Source organism: Salmo salar, chromosome ssa23, assembly GCF_905237065.1.
Source record: "Salmo salar chromosome ssa23, Ssal_v3.1, whole genome shotgun sequence".
NCBI classification, from domain to species: domain Eukaryota; kingdom Metazoa; phylum Chordata; class Actinopteri; order Salmoniformes; family Salmonidae; genus Salmo; species Salmo salar.
Window position 1 is genome coordinate 52,407,452 of NC_059464.1, and position 8,297 is coordinate 52,415,748.

An 8,297-nucleotide genomic window follows, 5' to 3' on the forward strand; every position below is an offset into this window, starting at 1 on the left:
CCTACACATTACCCCCACAACCCTACACAATTATACTTCCCCTACACATTACCCCCTACACAATACCCTACACAATTATACTTCCCCTACACATTACCCCCTACACAATACCCTACACAATTATACTACCCCTACACACTACCCCCTACACTCTACACAATTATACTTCCCCTACACATTACCCCCTACACACTTATGCTACCCCTAAACACTTCCCCCACACACTACCCCCTACACACTACCCCCTACACACTTATACTACCCCCCCTACACACTACCCCCTACACACTTATACTACCCCCTACACACTACCCCCTACACACTTACACTACCCCCTACACACTACCCCCTACACACTTACACTACCCCCTACACACTTACACTACCCCCTGCACACTAACCCTACACACTTATACTACCGCACACGCACTACCCCCTATACACACTACCCCCTACACACTACCCCTACACACTACCCCCTACACACTACCCCTACACACTTATACTACCGCATACACACTACCCTCTATACGCTACCCCTACACACGTATACTACCCCCTGCACACTACCCCTACACACTTATACTACCCCTACACACTACCCCCTGCACACTTATACTACCCCTACACACTAACCCCTACACACTACCCCTACACACTTATACTACCCCCTCCACACTACCCCCTACACACTTATACTACCCCTGCACACTAACCCCTACACACTACCCCTACACACTTATACTACCACCTACACACTACCCCCTACACACTTCCCCTACACACTTATACTACCCCCTCCACACTACCCCCTACACACTTATACTACCCCTGCACACTACCCTTACACACTTATACTACCCCCTACACACTACCCCTGCACACTACCCCCTACACACTTATACTACCCCTCCACACTACCACCTACACTCTACCCTACACACTTATACACACTACCCCCAACACACTACCCACTACACAATTATACTACCCCTACACATTACCCCCTACACAATACCCTACACAATTATACTACCCCTACACATTACCCCCTACACAATACCCTACACAATTATACTACCCCTCCACACTACCACCTCTACTCTACCCTACACACTAATACACACTACCCCAACATACTTATACGACCACTACACATTACCCCCTACACACTACCCCTACACACTACCCTACACTCTACCCTACACACTAATACACACTACCCCTACACACTACCCCTACATACTACCCCCTACATACTACCCCCTACACACTACCCTACTACACACCACGCCTACACACTACCACCTACACACTTATGCTACCCCTACACACTACCCCCACACACTACCCCCTACACACTACCCCCACACACTACCCCCCCTACACACTACCCCTAAACACTACCCCCTACACACTACCCCTAAACACTACCCCCTACACACTACCCCCTACACTCTACCCTACACACTACATTTACATTTGAGTCATTTAGCAGACGCTCTTATCCAGAGCGACTTACAGTAGTGAATGCATACATTTCATACATGTTTTTTTTTTGGTTTTTTTTTCTGTGCTGGCCCCCCGTGGGAATCAAACCCACAACCCTGGTGTTGCAAACACCATGCTCCATGCTCTACCAACTGAGCTACAGGGAAGGCCACTACTACACACCACCCCTACACACTACCCCCTACACACTTACACTACCCCCTACACACTACCACCTACACACTTATACTACCCCCTACACACTTACACTACCCCTACACACTTACACTACCCCCTACACACTACCACCCCTACACACTTACACTACCCCCTACACACTTACACTACCCCCTACACACTACCCCCTACACACTTATACTACCCCTACACACTACCCCTACACACTACCCCTACACACTTATACTACCGCATACACACTCCCCCTTATACACTACCCCTACACACTACCCCCTACACACTACCCCTACACCCTTATACTACCCCTACACACTACCCCCTACACACTTATACTACCCCCTACACACTACCCCCACACTTATACTACCACCTACACACTACCCCCTACACACTTCCCCTACACACTTATACTACCCTCCACACTACCCCCTACACACTTATACTACCCCTGCACACTACCCCTTACACACTTATACTACCCCCTACACACTACCCCTTACACACTACCCCTACACACTTATACTACCCCTACACACTACCCCTACACACTACCCCTACACACTTATACTACCGCATACACACTACCCCCTTATACACTACCCCTACACACTACCCCCTACACACTACCCCTACACCCTTATACTACCCCTACACACTACCCCTACACACTTATACTACCACCTACACACTACCCCCTACACACTTCCCCTACACACTTATACTACCCCCTCCACACTACCCCCTACACACTTATACTACCCCTGCACACTACCCTTACACACTTATACTACCCCTACACACTACCCCTTACACACTACCACCTACACACTTATTCTACCCTACACTACCCCCACACACTACCCCCACACACTACCCCCACACACTACCCCTAAACACTACCCCTAAACACTACCCCCTACACACTACTACACACTACCCCCTACACACTACCCCCACACACTACCCCCACACACTACCCCCTAAACACTACCCCCACACACTACCCCCTACACTCTACCCTACACACTACTTCACACCACCCCTACACACTACCCCCCACACACTACCCCCCACACACTACCCCCCACACTACCCCCACACACTACCCCCCACACACTACCCCCCCACACACTACCCCCCACACTACTACACACTACCCCCACACACTACCCCCCTACACACTACCCCCTACACACTTATGCTACCCCTAAACACTACCCCCACACACTACCCCCTACACACTACCCCCTACACACTTACACTACCCCCTACACACTACCACCTACACACTTATACTACCCCTACACACTTACACTACCCCTACACACTTACACTACCCCTTACACACTTCCACCTACACACTTATACTACCCCTACACACTACCCCTACACACTACCCCTACACACTTATACTACCCCTACACACTACCCCTACACACTACACCTACACACTACCCCTACACACTTATACTACCGCATACACACTACCCCTATACGCTACCCCTACACACTACCCCCTGCACACTACCCCTACACACTTATACTACCGCATACACACAACCCCTTATACACTACCCCTACACACTACCCCCTACACACTACCCCTACACCCTTATACTACCCCTACACACTACCCCTACACACTTATACTACCACCTACACACTACCCCCTACACACTTCCCCTACACACTTATACTACCCCCTCCACACTACCCCCTACACACTTATACTACCCCTGCACACTACCCCTTACACACTTATACTACCCCCTACACACTACCCTACACACTACTACACACCACCCCTACACACTACCACCTACACACTTATGCTACCCCTACACACTACCCCCACACACTACCCCCTACACACTACCCCCACACACTACCCCCTACACACTACCCCCACACACTACCCCTAAACACTACCCCCACACACTACCCCCTACACTCTACCCTACACACTACTACACACCACCCCTACACACTACCACCTACACACTTATTCTACCCCTCACACTACCCCCACACACTACCCCCACACACTACCCCTAAACACTACCCCCTAAACACTACCCCCTACACACCACCCCCTACACACTACCCCCACACACTACCCCTAAACACTACCCCCTACACACTACTCTACACACTACTACACACCACCCCCTACACACTACCCCCTACACACTACCACCTACACTCTACCCTACACAATTATACTTCCCCTACACACTACTACACACCACCCCCTACACACTTACACTACCCCCTACACACTACCACCTACACACTTATACTACCCCTACACACTTATACTACCGCATACACACTACCCCCTATACGCTAACCCTACACACTACCCCCTGCACACTACCCCTACACACTTATACTACCCCTACACACTACCCCTACACACTACCCCTACACACTTATACTACCGCATACACACTACCCCCTATACGCTATCCCTACACACTACCCCCTGCACACTACCCCTACACACTTATACTACCGCATACACACTACCCCCTATACACTACCCCTACACACTACCCCTGCACACTACCCCTACACACTTATACTACCGCATACACACTACCCCCTATACGCTACCCCTACACACGTATACTACCCCCTACACACTACCCCTTACACACTTATACTACCCCCTACACATTACCCCTGCACACTACCCCCTACACACTTATACTACCCCTCCACACTACCACCTACACTCTACCCTACACACTTATACTTCCCCTACACATTACCCCCTACACAATACCCTACACAATTATACTTCCCCTACACACTACCACCTACACTCTACCCTACACACTAATACACACTACCCCAACACACTACCCACTACATACTTATACGACCACTACACATTACCCCCTACACACTACCCCTACACACTACCCTACACTCTACCCTACACACTAATACACACTACCCCCTACACACTACCCCTACATACTAGCCCCTACATACTACCCCCTACACACTACCCCTACACACTACCCCCTACACACTACCCCCTACACACTACCCTACACACTACCCTACACACCACCCCTACACACTACCACCTACACACTTATGCTACCCCTACACACTACCCCCACACACTACCCCCTACACACTACCCCCACACACTACCCCCCTACACACTACCCCCACACACTACCCCTAAACACTACCCCCACACACTACCCCCCTACACTCTACCCTACACACTACTACACACCACCCCTACACACTACCACCTACACACTTATTCTACCCCTACACACTACCCCCACACACTACCCCCACACACTACCCCCTACACACTACCCCCTACACACTACTACACACTACCCCCTACACACTACCCCCTACACACTACCCCCTAAACACTACCCCCCCTACACACTACCCTACACACTACTACACACCACCCCTACACACTACCCCTACACACTACCCCCTACACACCACCCCCTACACACTACCCCCACACACTACCCCTAAACACTACCCCCTACACACTACTCTACACACTACTACACACCACCCCCTACACACTACCCCCTACACACTACCACCTACACTCTACCCTACACAATTATACTTCCCCTACACACTACTACACACCACCCCCTACACACTTACACTACCCCCTACACACTACCACCTACACACTTATACTACCCCTACACACTTACACTACCCCTACACACTTACACTACCCCCTACACACTTACACTACCCCCTACACACTACCACCTACACACTTATACTACCCCTACACACTTATACTACCGCATACACACTACCCCCTATACGCTAACCCTACACACTACCGCCTGCACACTACCCCCTACACACTTATACTACCCCTACACACTACCCCCTGCACACTACCCCTACACACTTATACTACCGCATACACACTACCCCCTATACGCTACCCCTACACACTACCCCCTGCACACTACCCCTACACACTTATACTACCGCATACACACTACCCCCTATACGCTACCCCTACACACGTATACTACCCCCTGCACACTACCCCTACACACTTATACTACCCCTACACACTACCCCCTGCACACTTACACTACCCCCTATACGCTACCCCTACACACGTATACTACCCCCTGCACACTACCCCTACACACGTATACTACCCCCTGCACACTACCCCTACACACTTATACTACCCCTACACACTACCCCCTGCACACTTATACTACCCCTACACACTAACCCCTACACACTACCCCTACACACTTATACTACCCCTACACACTACCCCCTACACACTTCCCCTACACACTTATACTACCCCCTCCACACTACCCCCTGCACACTTATACTACCCCTACACACTAACCCCTACACACTACCCCTACACACTTATTCTACCCCCTGCACCCTTGTTTTTATTTAACCTTTATTTAACTAGGCAGGTCAGTTAAGAACAAATTTGTATTTACAATGACGGCCTACCGAAATGCAAAAGACCTCCTGCGGGGACGGGGGCTGGGATAAAAAAAATACAAAATATATAACATATACAGTAAATATAGGACAAAACACACATCACGACAAGAGAGACAACACAACACTACATAAAAAGAGACCATGACACTACATAAAGAGAGACCTAAGACAACAACATAGCAAGGCAGCAACACATGACAACACAGCATGGTAGCAACACAACATGGTAGAAGCACAAAACCTGGTACAAACATTATTGGGCACAGTCAACAGCACAAAGGGCAAGAAGGTAGTGTCGTGTCTTTGGCACCATTAACTGAAGACATGTTTATCAAAATAACTCCCTGTAATTATTATCACGCGATTAAACTGATTAATCGTTTAATTGTAATTAACTAGGAGATCGGGGCACCAAGGAAAATATTCACATTACAAAGTTATAATTTTCCTAATATAACTTTCCTATATTATAACATTATATGTTATATTATATTATAGTATAGGCCGATTATCTTCTGGTTTAAATGGTGTATTTTACCTCGCGTCCAGTCTCATTCCAAACGTCGTAAATTGTTGTATCTGTACGAACCCAGCCTTTACTAAGAGTCATCCATACATCAACTGTCTTAACCTGTTATGGCTAGGGGGCAGTATTTTCACGGCTGGATAAAAAACGTACCCGATTTAATCTGGTTACTACTCGTGCCCAGTAACTAGAATATGCATATAATTATTGGCTTTGGATAGAAAACACCCTAAAGTTTCTAAAACTGTTTGAATGGTGTCTGTGAGTATAACAGAACTCATATGGCAGGCAAAAACCTGAGAAGATTTCATGCAGGAAGTGGCATGTCTGACAATTTCTTGCCCTCCTTGATTATCTCTATCCATTACAGAGGATCTCTGCTGTTACGTGACACTTCCTACGGCTCCCATGGGCTCTCAGAAGGCGGCAAAAAGCTGAATCGTGGCTTTGCAGGCTCTGGTTGAAAAAAAGCAGCGCGTTTGGGTAGTGGCTGGTTACAGTACTGTGAGACTCAAGCGCGTGCAATGAAAACAAAACATTAGATTATGTCAGCAGAGTACCAAGCCAGAAATAATCAGACACCCATTTTTCAAGCCAGCATATAATGTCACATAAACCCAAACCACAGCTAAATGTAGCACTAACCTTTGATGATCTTCATCAGATGACAACCCTAGGACATTATGTTATACAATACATGCATGTTTTGTTCAATCAAGTTCATATTTATATCAAAAAACAGCTTTTTACATTAGCATGTGACTAGCATGTGACTAGCATTCCCACCGAACACTGCCGGTGAATTTACTAAATTACTCACGATAAACGTTCACAAAAAGCATAACAATTATTTTAAGAATTATAGATACAGAACTCCTCTATGCACTCGATATGTCTGATTTTAAAATAGCTTTTCGGTGAAAGCACATTTTGCAATATTCTCAGTAGATAGCCCGGCATCACAGGGCTAGCTATTTAGACACCCAGCAAGTTTAGCACTCATCAAAGTCAGATTTACTATAAGAAAAATGTTATTACCTCTGCTGTCCCAGGACTTCTACTTCAATAACAAATGTTGGTTTGGTCCAAAATAATCCATCGTTATATCCAAACAGCGGCGTTTTGTTCGTGCGTTCAAGACACTATCCGAAAGGGTAAATAAGGGTGGCGAGCATGGCGCAATTCGTGACAAAAAAATTCTAAATTATCCATTACCGTACTTCGAAGCATGTCAACCTCTGTTTAAAATCAATTTTTATGCCATTTTTCTCATAAAAAAGCGATAATATTCCGACCGGGAATCTGCGTTTAGATAAACAGACAAAGGAAAAGAAAGCATTCGGTCGAAGCGGGCACGCGCCTAAGCTTTAGTACTCTGAGCGGCCACTTGCCAAAAGCGATAAAGTGTTTCAGCCAGAGCCTGCCTCGATATCGTTCAGCTTTTTCCCGGGCTCTGAGAGCCTATGGGAGCCGTAGGAAGTGTCACGTTTTTGCAAAGATCCTCAGTCTTCAATAAAAAGAGCCAAGATGAAACACTACTTCTCAGACAGGCCACTTCCTGCATGAAATCTTCTCAGGT